This window comes from Pinus tabuliformis, chromosome 7, assembly GCF_031772625.1.
Source record: "Pinus tabuliformis cultivar Carrire ecotype Pingquan chromosome 7, CPIR1, whole genome shotgun sequence".
Lineage (NCBI taxonomy): Eukaryota > Viridiplantae > Streptophyta > Pinopsida > Pinales > Pinaceae > Pinus > Pinus tabuliformis.
In genome coordinates, this window is record NC_142293.1 from 1,550,141,514 (window position 1) to 1,550,158,070 (window position 16,557).

Consider the following 16,557-nt stretch of genomic DNA (forward strand, 5'->3'; position numbering starts at 1 on the left):
GATCTTCGTCGTCCATCAGAGCGGGAAAAAGCCTGGCGCGGAAACCACAGTGGGTCACCACATGGGCTTCACGTGAAGTCATGCCACTTGGATACGGATGGAATGAGTTGGCTTAGTATCCGTTCACCATCTGTCGGTTAATCAAATTCAACAGGATGGGTAAACGATTAAGGTTATCCATAAGACTTATGTTCATGCATTTGCGCCGGTGATCACACAAGTTCAGTGGTGTACATACAATAAAGGTTAAGTATGTATATACAAGCGTTTAGACCGAGTTAGATGTTTAGGTTAGTTTTCTTATAAAAGAGGTGGGTTCATAAGTTGACCACCGTTATCATATAATTTTTTTTTATAATTTTACTGTTATGCTTATTATGTTAAAAAGGGTCGTGACAGGCAATGTTTTCCTCCCAACACTTAACGGGCCGAATGAGGGAAGCAGAGTGAGAGGGGAGGAGGCCATTACTTTGAAAAGAGAGATAGAAGCGGGATGGAATATAGGGAAAGAAGAAAAATGACCAGCAGAAAAAGAAAGTAAAAATTGAAAATATCAGTGAAATTAGAAAAAATCAGTTTTTTCAATAATAGAAAATAAGTGAAAGTAGCTTATTTTTTCATTGTTACAAGATTCTATGAATCAAAATAAAGAGTTTAGATGACATATATAAAGAAGGAAATAAAAAGTTAAAAAGGCAGAACAAAATAGAAGGTAAAATTATTATTAGAAAATTTCTGTTTTTTCAATCATGGAAACCGAAATGTGTGAAGTAACTTAATTTAATTAGTTTTTATTTATGGAAAGATTGACGTTTTGGAGAGAAAAGATGAATAGTAATTTTATTTCATTGTTATATTATTTAAAATTAATAAAAAAATATTCATAATTCAAAATAAATTGAAAAAAAATTAAGAAAAAAAATGTTTTTATGATGTCTATTATCGAATTTTTTGCGAATTGAATTTTTTTCATTCGAATTTTTATCGTATCGAATCGAATTCGAACTTGGTAACTATAGATTAAATTAATTGTTTCTTTTACTCAAGAATGACAGTTTCCTTCGCCCAAAGACAATTCCTAGAATATCCCGTAATCCAAGGGTAGCAGTTTGACCTCGCTACTGCTAACATATTACCGAGAACTATAATAGGGTAAAATTGAGCTGACTCAAAGACCATACATATCGGTTTTTTTGTTTTAAAAGGCTCTGACCTCTAGGAAGAAAGGCATATATATTACATTATTATTACATTATCGTTATTTTAATAAACTATAATATATCGTGGATATATTGCGATTAGAATCAGATAAAGAGGTCATTAACAGTTTCAATCACTCGAGATAATGTCTGTTAGAACATTACTATATTATGACAACAACATATCATATCATTTAGATCGATCGATCTATTTATCTATAGCAATTAGAACCAGATAAAAAAATCATTAATGAACCATCCCAATCACCCAGAATAATGTTCCCGTACACCGGTCTTTCACACCCAGAATAATGTTCCCGTACACCGGTCTTTCACAAAAGATAACTTTGCTTCTTATTCACTAACAACTGCTTAATTATTACTCCGTGAACAATGAAAGAATTGACTCCGTGAAAGACGAGATGCGCATTGGCAACAACCACATGTAGAAAATGGTTGTGAGATGTTTCAGAGTAATGCTGCCCTTCTCTCCGCGTCATATCGGATCTTCTCCTCAGGAATTAACTTCCATAGTTGCTACATAATCAGATAGGACAGAATAGCATATGCGAAATTAAGCACCATGCAGATCGAACGGAATCAGGTAGGTTGAAATTAAGAAAGGGAAGATATGACATTGGTTTTCAAGTCTATTCTAAATTACGTTCGACCTGTCATGGGCGATTATTCAAAATAAGATAGGGCTGAAAACCATATGGAAAATTAAGCACGCTGTAGATGGAACGAAGTCAGGTAGGTTGAAATAATGGGAAGATATGCCATTGTGTTTTATTGTGAATTAATCTTAACTTTGACTTGTCATTGGCGATTATTCAAAATACCATGTTCCAAATACAGAACCGTAGCTTTCAATTTTAAAATAAAGGGAAAATGCAAATTAGTGTTGTAGGTGGTTTTTTTTAGGGATAAGAAAGATCATTGTATTTCACCATTACAATTTTGTTGTATTAGGATTAGTTTGGATTTATTTTAATTTGGTTGATCAAGAGTTAAAAGCATTAAATCTCTCCACTTTAAAAGGGGATTGTACCTCAAGAAATTTGATCTTCTCTACATGGTTTAATTTGCCTTGTTAAATTGATTATATTTAACATGAATACGAAGGGTTCTCATGAAAACCTATTTACTTTATTCGAGTGTGGAGTCTAGATATTTTTGGTAGACACATTTCTTTTTCAAGTGAGCCTCCCCCTAGTATTGAGGGTCACCATTGTCTTACTCCAAATTTGTACTCCAAAGCCAAAAATAAATATACACTACCTACAATTAAAAAGAAAGAAATAAAGAAAATTATTTTAACATGATATTGCTTCTTCATCTAGTTGATGTATGCTGCCCTTTTCCTGTGAAGCCTCACAATAAATGCTCCCAACAAACCCCTTGCTAAATAGGTTATTCGAAGAGCTAGCTGCAAGAATCTCTGCATAACTTTCCCAATTGTCTTTTTAAACGCCTTGCATTCTAAAATGAAATGCTATTTTGTTTCCACTTTTCCGGAAGAAAAAAAATACATACTCTTTCCTCTCAGACTTTTTTGGCCTTTTCCATACCCTATTTCACAAAGGGGTTCATGAGAATTAGTCCTTGACTAAGCAATACGAATTTTAATCTTGTCATTTTAATTTTAAATTTGCTTAGTTACCTCAGTTTTCTGAGATGATAAATATTGTTAATAACTTTAATGATGAAAAATAATGAAATACAATTTTTGAAGTAAAGTGACAATGTTATAGTGTTGAATGATAGAAAATGTGAATAATAAGAATATAGTCAATTACAAATAGTTCACTGTGATTAATCTCAAACTATTTTCTTCTACTATTCTTATTGTCACTCTTGTTATTTTTGTCATATTTTCATATTGATTGTCATCTTTTCATATCGATTATATGAAAACAATAGGTTAAATCGTAAACCATTTAAATCTTTATCTCAAGCTATTGTACTGAACATCATACCTTGTCTCTCTTTCTCTCCTATATTAATAGGTTGAATTACTATAACACAAAAATCAATGTACATTGTCAACAATTTTTTGTGCTTACATTGAAATCAATGCACACTTTAATCCAAACACCTTAAAATTAATGTACCATCATACATCCAATTACACCAAATCAGAAATCAACATCTACACTAAAATCAATGCATCTAATGCAAGCAATCAAATAAGATTAGAAAACAATATTTACACTGAAATCAATGCATCTAATGCAAGTAAGAAAATAGGATTATAAACCAACATCTACACTGAAATCAATGCATTTAGTGGAAGTAAGAAAATATGATTATAAACCAACATCTAGACTGAAATCAATGCTTCTAGTGCAAGCAATCAAATAAGATTAGAGATCACCATCTACACTAAAATCAATGTGTTTAGTGAAAGAAATCAAATAGGATTAGGAATCATCTACATTGAAATCAATGCATCTAGTGCAAGCAATCAATATCATTAGAAATTTACATCTACACTAAAATCAATTCATCTAGTGCAAACAATCAAATAGGATTAGAAATCACCATCTACACTCAAATAAATGCATCTAGTGCAAAAAATATTCTTCCCTCTCTCCTCGCTCCATCTATATCTATATATCCCTCTATCTCTCCTTCTTTGTCTCTCTATCTCAACCCCCCAAACACACATGCTCTCTCACTCCATAGATATATCAATCTCTCTATCCCTCCCTCCCTCTCTCCACCTCTCTCTTCTTCCCTCTCTTCACTTTCCATATATATCTCTATCTCCCTTTGTCTCTCTATATCACCCCCAAAAATACACTCTATTCCTCCAATATACCTATCCAACCCCCCCCCCCCCCTCCTCCTCCTCCTCTCTCTCTCTCTTTTCCCCTTCTTTCCCTCTCCCCCGCTTCTATCTCTCTTCCGTCCTGTTGTCCTCTCTTCCTCTCTCTCCATTTTCCTTATCACTACCTCTCACTCTCTCCACCTTTCTCTCTCTATTTTTTTCTTCTTACCTCCTTCTCCCCCCCCCTCCAACTCCATCTCTCTATCCCTCACTCTTTCACATCCTCTCTCTCTTCCTTCCTCTCTTACCTTTCTCTCCCACCTCTCTCTCTCTCTCTTCACCCTCCAACTCTATTACTATATCCCTCTCTCTCCTCTCTCCTTCTCTCCCCCATTCTCTCCATGTCTCATTTGTTTCTTTATCTCACCCCCAAAGATACACTCTCTCTCCCCTTCTCTCCCCCATTCTCTCCATGTCTCATTTGTCTCTTTATCTCACCCTCAAATATACACACTCTCTCTCTCCATCTCTCCCTTCTCACTCCCTCTCTCTCTCCACTTCTCACTCTCTATGTATTTCTTCTTCCCTCCCTCTCTTCCCCTCCAACTCCATCTCCTTATCCCTCCCTCTCCCCGCCTCTCTCCCTCCCTCTCTCCTCCTCTCTCTCAAGCATGCTCTCTCATACTTCCTCTCTCTCCCTTTCTCTCCTACCTCCCTCGCGCTTCCCCCATCACTCTCTCTCTCTCTCTCTCTTTTCCTTTCAATCCTCTCTCTCAAGTATCGTCTCTTGTTATTCCTCTCTTTCTCTCTCTTTACCCTTCAATCCTCTCTCTCAAGTATCGTCTCTTGTTATTCCTCTCTCTCCGTTTCTCTCCTACCTCCTGCTCTTTTCCCCATCACTCTCTCTCTCTCCTCCCCCATCACTCACTCTCTCTCTCTCCAACTATGTTACTATATCCCTTCCTCTCTCCTTCTCTCCCCCTTCTCTCCCCCTTATCTCTATCTCTCCTTCTTTGTATCTTTATGTCACCCCTAAACATACACTCTCTCTCTCCATCTCTCCCCTGTCACTCCCTCTCTCTATCTCCACTTCTCACTCTCTATGTCTTTCTCCATCCCTCCTCCTCTCCCCCTCCAACTCCATCTCTCTACCCCTTCCTCTCTCCTTGTCTCTCACAAGTCCTCTCTCTCATCCTTCCTTTCTATCCATTTCTCTCCTACCTTCCTCTCTATTCCCCCATCTCTCACTCTCTCTTCCCTCCAATCCTCTCACTATCTCCCTCTCTCTCTCCTTCTCTCTCTCTCCACTCCATCTTTGTGTCTCCCTCTCGCTCTCTTACCATTCTCTACCTTTCTCACTCCTCTCCCTCTCTCTCTTCATTGCTCCTCTCCCATCTCCTTCAATTTATCTCCATCTCTCCCTTATCACTCCACTTATCTCTCCACCTCTATCAATCTATGTCTTTGTTCTTCCCTTGCATATATATCTAGAGTTAACATACATAATGATATATTATATATATATATTATAATATAACAAATTTAATATTGTATTCATCTAAAGTTATTAAATGTAATAATATTAATATTATAATATATTAGTATTAATATTAGATTTAATCATAATAATAACAATATTAATCTTTTAATATTAATATTAGGGTTAATAATATTTTTTTGCATGATATTAATAATAATTTGGCCCATGGTATTGGGCCCATAGGCTTCACCTAAATAAAACCTCTTTTTTGAGTGTTAGTAAGTATAAAGAGGTTTATGGAGTAAATATAAAATGAGATTTTATTTATTTCCCATACCTCTCGTTCATTTATATTTTTATTTATTTACCATATCGCTTTTATTTACCATGGTATTTGGCGTATAGGCTTGGGATATAATTAGAAGTTGATTTCTAATCCTATTTGATATATTTTTATTTATTTACCATACCTCTTTTATAAATATGGTATTTAGCTCATGTTATCAATAATTATTTGTCCCATGATATTTGGCCCATAGGCTTCACCTAAATAAAACCTCTTTTTTGAGTTTTCTTTAAATATAAAGAGGTCTATGGAGTAAATATAAAAAAAATGTTTTATTTATTTAATATACCTCTAGTTTATTTATATTTTTGTTTATTTACCATATCTCTCCGAGTAAATATATAAAAAAGGTTTTATTTATTTACCATACCTATCATTTATTTATATTTTTATTTATTTATCATAGCTCTTTTGAGTGTTCCTAAACCTCTTTATATTTTGAAATATATTGTGTTTATACATAACAATAATTAGATTGATTTTTATGTTACACATTACATTTACGTTTACGTTTACATTTACATGTTTACGTGAAATCTACCCCATAGGTTTTAGAGTGCTTCTCGGTGCAATCATATGTTTAAACCTTGTTTAATTCTCCTAGCATATAAATATCTATGATATAATATCAAAGTCTACAAATCTTTTATCTATGTTAGAAAATTATATTTACATAGAAATGGAACACATAAAATATATTGCATAAATATAAACACAGAAAATTCATAAAACAAGAGAGACACAGATAAACGTGGTTCACCCAATTTGGGCTACATCCACGGAGAAACAGCGAGTCATTCCTTTTATATTATCCAGCAAAATGAAGAGATACAACCTACAACAGATCTATTGTAATTCCCTCTTCACTCTCACATAATCTCCTCTCTCTTCCTCACTCAGAATATAGATCTCCATAGCCACAATAAAATTCCCTCATATATAGCAAGGAGTTTCCTTCTAGGGAAAAAACCCCTATATTAAACATAACTTCTACGATTAGATCTCCACCTAATGAATGGCCCAGATTGACTATGAAATTACAACATTTTATAAGGCAATTTTACATCTATTTTAGCTTCGGGGGCACTGCCCCTGATCCGCTACCATGTGGGCTCCAAATAATCATCGTTCCCCCCCTGGACCCCCCAACAGCACACATTTACGAGCAATGTTTCTACCACATTACAAACTAGGGTCCAATGCGGAAATACCTCTAAATAAAGAAGATAATCAGGCTCCACACCCAACAATCTCCCACTTGGAGACTGATTATAGAAGCTCCATCACTGCTTCATTTGTTGGGCAACGAATTCACTTTGGACCTGGTTGTTTCTCATCTTCATCATCATACTTAAAGACCAATTGAAACAAAGCAAAATCTTAGTTTCTCCCTGGTTACAAGTTTTGTTAGCATATCTGCAGGATTATGGCTAGTGTGTATCTTTTCCAACTTCAAATGTCCATCTTCCAACACTGACCGTATGAAATGGTACTTGAGTTGTATATGTTTAGTCTTGGAATGAAATGCAGAGTTCTTTACAAGATGTATGGCACTCCGACTGTTACTGTATAACCTTCCCAACTCCTGCTTCTTACGAAATTCATCCAGAAACCTTCGTAAGCAAATCATTTCTTTGCTAGCCTCTGTAGCAACAACATACTCTGCTTCTGTAAACACCTACAGTAAACACGTACCCTATGGTTCTCCTCATGTTATCTCTATCACCCACCATATCTGCATCAATATATCATTGTAGAGCAATGTTTGAACCTCCAAAGCATAATGCTTGATTTTTGGTCCCTCTCAAATACCTTAGAATCCACTTCACAGCCATCCAATGTTCTTTTCTTGGATTGTTCATGTACCTGCTTACAACTCGCACTGCATGTGCAATATCAATCCTTGTGCAGACCATTGCATACATTAAGCTTCCAATTGCTGATGCATATGGAACATTAGACATATAAGCCATTTCTTCATGAGTCTTGGGACACACCTCCTTACCTAGTTTGAAATGGCTATCCAAATGTATACTCACTAGTTTTGCATTCTGCATATTAAATCTTCTGGACACCTTTTCTATGTACTCACACTGAGACAATGTTAATTTTCGATTGTTCCTCTCTCTAGTTATTCTCACACCAAGGATTTGTCTTGCAGTACCCAAATCCTTCAATGCAAATGAGTTTTCCAATTTTCTTTTGGGCACATTTATTTCCTGCATGTCAGAACCTGCAACAGGCATGTCATTTACATACAATAACAATATAATATAGCTTCCATCATTTTCCTTTTTGAGATAAATACAATGATCAAAGTGACATCTAGTATAACCTTCTTCAAACATAAACCTATCAAATTTTAGGTACCACTGCCTTGGAACCTATTTTAAGCCATACAAGCTCTTCTTCAACCTGCACACTAGTTTCTCCTTCCCTTTTACCTCATATCCTTGTGGTTTCTGCATATATATCTCTTCTTCCAAATCCCCATGGAGAAAGGTTTTCTTTACATCTAACTTCTCAAGGTGAAAATCTTCAGTTGCTACTAGACTTAAAATAGTTCTGATTGAAGCCATTTTAACAATAGGAGAAAATATCTCATCAAAGTCTATACCCTTTTTATGTGCAAATCCCTTCACCACAAGTCTAGCTTTATACATTTTTCTACCTCCATATTTTTCCTTAAACATGTAAACCCATTTATTTTGTAATGTTGTTTTACCTGTAGGCAACCTGACTAAGTCCCAAGTCTAGTTATGTGCTAAGGAGTCCATATCTTCTTTCATGCCTTACTCCCACTTATTCCTGGTTTCTACATGCACTGCTTATTCATAACATTTATGTTCACCAGAATTAGTCAACGATACATAATATAATGAAGGAGAGTATCATTCAAGGGGTCTACTTATCCTGGTAGATCTTCTAACACCACTTTTAGGTGTTTGAGGTGCTCATTGTTGTTTTGTTTTTTGTTGTTGTTCTGGCTTTTGATCATTATGATTTTCAAGCACCTTCAATTTTTTTGTGATCTCATCAAGCACCGTGCATTCTCGGTTTTCTTTTTCATGTTTCTTTTCTTGCATCTTATCCTTATAAAAAACCTTTTCATTGATTATGATATCTCTGCTCCCAGTGATTTTGTGTTTTTCATAATCATAAAAGTGATAAACAAAATCATTAACACCATATCCAATAAAGGTACATTTCTTTGATTTTGCCTCAAGGTTTGTTTTATTTTCTTTATCAACGTGGACAAAGGCTTCACAACCAAAAGTATTTAAAAATGAGTAGTTTACCTTTTTACCTGTCCATGCCTCCTATGGAATACCACCGTCCAAGGAACTTGAAGGCCCTCTATTTATTAGATAAACCACAGTATCTACAACATCTTCCCAGAATTGTAAAGGAAATCCTATATGCAATCTCATGCACCTTGCACACTCCATGATTGTCCTGTTCATCCTTTCTAACATACCACGTTCTTGTGGTGTTCCTCGAACTGTCTTTTCTCTACGAATTCCATTCTCTGAACAATACCTACCAAACTCTTTGCTGCAATATTCATGTCCATTGTCTGATCTGAGACACTTAAACCATTTTCCTGTCTCATTTTCAACCAAATCTTTCCATTTCTTAAAAGTATCTAATACATCAGATTTATTTTGAATACAATAAATCTAGGATTTTCTAGTTGCATCATCAATAAAAGTAACATAATAATGAGAGCCACCGAGAGATGATACCTGAGCAGGTCCCCATACATCTGTATGCACAAGCACTAATTTTTCGTTCTTCTTTTCTTTCCCAACTCTGAGGAATTTGACTCTCTTCTGTTTTCAACAAACACAATTCTCACAGAATTTTAAATCAACATGCTTCAAACCTGGGAACAAATTTCTTGAGTGAAGAATCTACATCCCCTTCTCACTCATGTGCCCGAGCCTATGATGCCACAATGATGTATCTTCTCCTATATAGGTTAATGTTGAAATATGGCAATAAGAATATTTCAATTTAATTTGTCCTTGAATTAAATTATGAATTAAAATCGAATTTAGTCTTAACAACTACTTGGAAATAATTAATTCATTCATTTTGAATTAATTAGTTGGAGAAATTCAAGTTAGAAGTCTTTCTGAAGTCATGCAATAGTTATCCTTTAAATTAAGGAGATAAGATTGAGTTATATTTGAGTTGTAATTAGTTAACTCAGTTTAGTGAGTTAAGTCCAGTTAAATTAGTTCCAAACTGTTTGAGGAACTAATAGAGAGTTAACAGTTAGTTGATGCATGCATGCACCCAAACACTGCTACTCTAGTTAACTGAATATTCCCTCATCATGAACTCATGATGTCTATTCTGAGAAAGAACCAGTTGAGATTAAAGTCAAGGATAGTGTACTATTAGTTGCATGTGTTTTCTTATAAAGAAAACTCATGCATGTAGTCAAGGAATCAGTTCTTGAAGATTGCGCATTTTTGGAGGCTTGATCATCCACTTGGTAGGAGATCATTCACTTGGTTGAAGGAGAATCATCCCAGAGGAACAATGCAAGAAAATAGGATCTTGGAGGGTAGAGAGGAAGGCTTGACAGAAGCCAAGATTGCCTATGAGCATCTGTGAGGATTGTATTGAGAGATGGATAGCTGTGAGAGCTAAGGCTTTGTATAATTCTTATGTATTTCCACCGTGTATGATAATACAAATAGAGGGGTTTTTAGCTGAGGCTTTCCCCAAATTATTTTCATGTGTATTGTGCATTGATTCTTCTTCTTCTGGTTATATTGTTCAACTCGATCTTTAAGCTTCCACAAATTGATAGTAGAAGTAGGTTATACTGTTCCACTTTGATTTATATTGCATTATCGGGTTAACCTACATCAGATTTTATACATGGTATCAGAGCTAGATTTGTAGAAATTTTCTACATGGTTTCAAAGCTGTGAACAGTATACTGAGAAGAGAATTCGAAGTTTGAAGTTCATGGTTGCATCGAATTCATATCATACTTGAAGGTTGGCCAATGGCGTTCTATGGCTTGAGACTCAAGTATGCCTTGGAAGGTAGCTCGAATTAAATTGCATGGAAAGATAGAATGGAGGCTGTATTAGAAGACAATGGAATTCATTGATCAAGAAATCCAAAATACAGCTTCAACTAATGCATAAGAGTTGGATGAGTGGAAGGTGTTTGGCAAAGGTGAGACGGATCATCCTTGAGGGAGTTCGAGACCATATTGTCTCGAGTCTCCATGAGAAGGATACTCCATTTTCAATGTGGAAGACATTGAAGGACCTCTACCAGAACAGTAGTGACTAGAGAAAATTGGCTCTGAAGGATAAGCTTCGAAGAATCAAGATGGAGAAAGGCGACATATTTCCACATATCTAAACAAGGTCACCACCTGCAGAGATGAGCTTGGCAGTGTGGGAATAACTACTGTTGATGATGATATGGTGATCCTCACTCTCCTTGGCCTTCCAAAGAGTTGGAATAGCTACCGTAACTCTGTGAATGGAAGGGAGACACTATCGGATTGGAAACGACTGTGGTCAGATCTTATGTAGGAGGAGATCAGGAGGAGCACACGAGATGGTTCTTCATCCAAGAATGATGATGAAGAAAATCTGGCCTTAGTATGTAAGGCAGGGAAAGGGAAGGGGAAGGCTTCCCATTTCAAATAGAATTATTCTCATGGAGGGAATAAGGGTGACATGTCTAAAGTGAGATGCTTTAATTGTCACGAGATGGGACATTATGCGACTAATTTCCCATCGAAGAAGTCCAAGAAGGGATCCTCAGAAGGATTGGAAGGTAAGGCATTAGCCTCTCAGCTTGAAATGAACTTTACCCTCATCGCATGCATGGTGTCATTGATGATGGGTTGTGTATGGTATGTTGACAGTGGAGCCTCATTCCACATGACCGGTGATAAAAATTTATTCAGCGCCTTGGAGGAGAAAGACCTCAAGATGCGCATAAAGAGGGGTGATGCCGGAAGATATAGTGTTTTAGAAGTGGGCATGGTTGCTTTTCAGAGGGAGCATGGAGCTCCTCTCACGTTGGCAAATGTGATGTATGTTCCTGGACCGAAGAAGAACTTGGTATCGATCGTGGTGTTGGAGAACAAAGGCTATCATGTTGTATTTAGTAAAGGAAAGGCATTCCTAAGACACATAGCCAACGGTCAGACCAATAGGATAGGGATTCGGGTGAAGAATCTCTATAAACTAGAGGTAGATGATTGTGCAGAATTGAGTACGAAAGAAGAATTGGTGCAAAGACAAGACATTGGCAAGTTGTGGCATAGGCAGTTGGGCCATTTGCATCACGGGGCTTTGAAGATAATGCAGTGGATATCTACAAGACTTCCCAAAGGTAAACTTGAGCAAGTTGACACATGAAAAGGTTGTACCTTGGGAAAGTACACCAAGTCTTCCTTTCATGATTGAGACAGTCGAGCAGAGGCCATCTTAGAGCGAGTTCATACAGATGTGTGTGAACCATTCTTGACGGAATCCACAACGAAGCAAAGGTATTATGTGATTTTTATTGTTGATTATTCTCGTAAATGTTGGATTTATTTCATGTAGAAGAGATACCAAACCTTCACAAAGTTTTGTGAGTTCAAAGCTTTGGTTGGGAAAGAGTCAAGGAAGAAGATCACGACCTTGAGAAGTGAAAGAGTGGAGAATATGTCTCTCAAGAGTTTAAGGACTTATATGCAGTAGAAGGAATTAAATGATAGTTGATGGCACCTCATAACCCACAACAGAATGGGGTGGCTGAGAGGAAGAATAGAAATATTGTAGGGGCAAAATGGGAAATGTTGCATGACCAAGGCCTACCACTTCACTTGTGGGCTGAGGCATAAAACAAAATGGTCTATTTGCAAAATAGAAGGTCACATCGCATATTTGCAATGAAGACACCAGAGGAAGATTTCTCCTGTAAGAGACCAGATGTGGGTCACTTCAGGATCTTTGGCTCATCAGTATATTTCCATGTGAAAAAGGATGCACAGAAGAAGCTTGAGCTGACAATAGAGTTGGGGATACTTGTGGGGTACACTGATACACCTCACAACTATTGGGTGTACTTGCCTACTAGTTGGAGGACAGTGGTTCGCAGAGATCTCAAGTTTGATGAGCAGAAGGCCATGCAAGTTTCCCTTGAGAGGGAGCTCCAACTACAGGTTGTGGAGGAACTATTGGTTCCTAAGGACAAGAAGCATTAGACTGATGCGAAGCAGCTGCATGCAGAGGTTCTAGGAGTGGATACATTCACTCAAGCAGAGTCTTCCAGAGATGGACGGAAGCGCACAAGAGAAGCTGAGAGATTGTTGGAGGATGCGAGAGAGAATGTGAGAGCACAATATTCTCAGCGCAGATTGAGGAGGTCACCTAAGAGGTACACTAGATACATGGCCCTTGCTGTGGAATGTGTTGAGACCGAGCCATCTTCCTTTGAGGAAGCAGTGCATTTGCTAATTTGGGTTGATGCTATGGTGGAGGAGTATGACTCCATAGTTCGTAACAGTATTTGGGACGTGGTTCCAAGACTAGAGAACAAGTCAGTTGTGAGTTCCTGTTGGCTTTACAAGGTAAAGCAAGCCGCTGATGGTTGTTGAGGTATAAAAGGTCTCTTTTAACTCCTAATTATCTTCACATTAGTTATCAATCCAGGCAAGAATTTCTATTTCAAGAGTGTACACAGTATGTGGTGGCTAAATTGCAGCATAGTGCTTTCAAATACAAGAGTAAATGGATACAACTAGTGAACTCGAATTACAATTAAAAGAAAGCTTAACTTGTTAATGAAACCAAACCAAACATTCATTCAAGTATCAATCAAGAATACAATAACAATAACTCGTTTCTCTTTTAACTGATTGATGTTCAAAACATATTTTCTAATCTGAATAGCAGGGATATTAGTATGAGAGCGTAGACAACAATAGTCAATGCTATTTACAGTAGAGAATCTCAGGATAGCACGCTGAACTAAATAACTAGATTGGAAATAGAATGTTGAACTTAAATGACTAAATCTGAAATAACAATAAGGGAATACTGAAGCAGGTAATTAGATAAAAACTTGAATCAATATTTCTTCAGCATGTAAAACAGAGTAATTTCGTTAAGTCTGGGAATACGAAATAGCAAAGTGATGTGATTACGATAAATGGAAATCAAACCCAGCCATCACACGACATAAATTATAAAAGAATGATACAGGAACAGCAAGTGAATCCACCAAGGCTGGGCCCTTAGCCTCCAGTGAACACCACCGGATTACTCCAATATGTGAGAAGGAACAAAAATTGTATTATATATTAATCATTTGCAAAATAGTTATAGCCAGTTCGTACTCTATTTCAACAATGAGAGTCGATGATCAAAGTATAAGTACAATGGTAATTCTTGAATAATCTCCAATCCCCTTTCTCTTTACAATAACTGCCTTTTATAATGGCCAAGCAGTAAGAAGGATAAATAGTAACAGTGATCCCTCATGATCAAGAGATCCTGAGGGATTCGCACAATATTCCATCTTCAGTTAACTATCCTTCCTTGTGCTGTTGGCGTGATCTCCTTTGTTCTTATCCATAACTGCGCGCTTCCTCCTTGGCTTGCTGCCTGTACACTATTTCCTGGTTAGGGAACAACAATTGTTCCATTTTGTCCTTTTCCTGCATGAAGAGTGATAACAGTTAGCTAAATCATGATGATAGATAATTTCCTTATTTTTACCATAATCCATTGATATATTAACACTTTAGGGTGTAGAAGGGATATAACTAAACAAAAGGATAATGAAATAAAAAATGTATGCATACCTTTTCCATGACTCAACATACTCCCCTGCTTACCCTTTTTCATGTCCTCATGAAAACCATATAGTTTGTATGCAGAGTAGTCAATGAATAGGCTGGAGAAGGATTGTCATGAAGTGGCCTGAACCCAGGATTCTTGGCCAAGGTTTAAAAAATATGTCCTATCTATCCTTCAGATAATTCATATATAGCTTTATAGTCTTCTGCAGGATACCAGACAATGGGACTACGGAATTGACAGCCTAGCCAATATGGGCCTTCCCTCAAGATGAGGTTGCTATAAGTAACAAAGAAATCTGTAGCCAATTTAAAGTTTTTATAGTTGAATGGTTCTCTGTCCTGTACATTACGATTGGAAACTGTCCATCTGAATTTAGCTGCTGCCAAGGAGTTGTCTTTGATAGAGAGAAAATACTCTACCCCCTGTTGGACAATTTCTTTGTGAATGGGCCCCAAGACCTGGATTACTCCTTCCTTTTGCATCAAACTTTTGTGTTTGGCCAGCATTTGTAGTGGGTGTTTTGGTTCACCTCTGACCCAAAGGTCCAACCCATTTTCCTGCCTCTGGAAAGTATTATGGGCTTTGAACCATTTCAACTTGTTCATAGCAAATGAGATGAAAGCTTGAAATTGTACATCCCCCACAAAAGGGTTTGGATTCTTCTCCATTTCTTCTTCTAATACAAAATTATGCAAATAAACTCACAGAGTAGTCGTTAGACTTTCACTCCATGGTGTTTACAGCAGTTTATGAAATCTTCAACAATTTTCAATTCTATGGGTTTCCCTATCCTGACAGCCTTAATTTTTAACAGTAAATACCTTTCTAACAAAAATAAAGCGTAGTTATTGGCAGAGGACCTGCATACTAAAACATCTGTGTATAGTGAACAGAGAGTATCCATTTGTTACATGACTTTCTCCAGTCTGATCTTTATTTTCTTAGTTCTTTCTTATGCCCTCCAATATTTATCGAAGGCCTCACTTTTCGACGTGTTGCTATCCCACAATTGCTTTTGTAATTCCTAGTACCTCTGTTGGGGAACCATCTCTTCCTCAAGCCTTTTTATTGTCAACTGAGCTTGTGCCAGATTCTCTTGAAGATTTGTTATACCAGGATTGCTGCATATCAAAAAACCTTTAGCTTGGATATATGTCTGGGTGGCCATGTTGTTGGAGGGTATTGCCTCCATTTGAACAACTACATTACAAAATGTACATTCTTTGTTTGGGCAACCACTTCTGTAACAGTTGCATGTTGTTCCTTATCAATTTGAATGAATGTGGACTTAGTTTGAGTCTCAGTAACCCTTGTATTATGAAATTCTATTTGAATGGTTGCATTCACCATTTTCGGGGTTCCGCTTGAAATTTTCCCCTTTTTTAATGTCCTTATCGTTTGCCTGAGTCTTTTCACTAACTTCTGCAGCTTCTGTTGTTCCTTTCTCAACCTCTTAGTTTCACTTTTCTTCTTTCTGGGAGGAACAACTATTTCACTAACCGTTTCTACTCTTAGCAAGCTTGGTTGCTCATTTGGGTTTTGTTCCCCAAGGGTTTTGTCTTTACCCTGACTGGTCTCTATTTCCTTTATTTGGCCCACATCTTCTATGTTTAAATTGACCTCACTAGGTTCTTCTGGAGGGGTATCCCTAGTTTGGTCCGCCTCTTCCTAAGTGACTTCTGCCCCTGTTTCTACTTCACCAATTATTTCTTATGATATACTTTTATTGTGGGCAGAGTTTTATTCTGATTGTGCTGCCTCAACATTGAGGTTGAGCGGAATTTCGAGCTGTATATATTCACTCATATTGACCAAGATCTAGGCCAATTCAACCTCATGTAATGGGTCTTGTGGTGGACTTGTCCTGGGAGTTAAGGGAAGTTCTGTTTCATTCCTCTCCTCTTCACTAGTATGCTCTG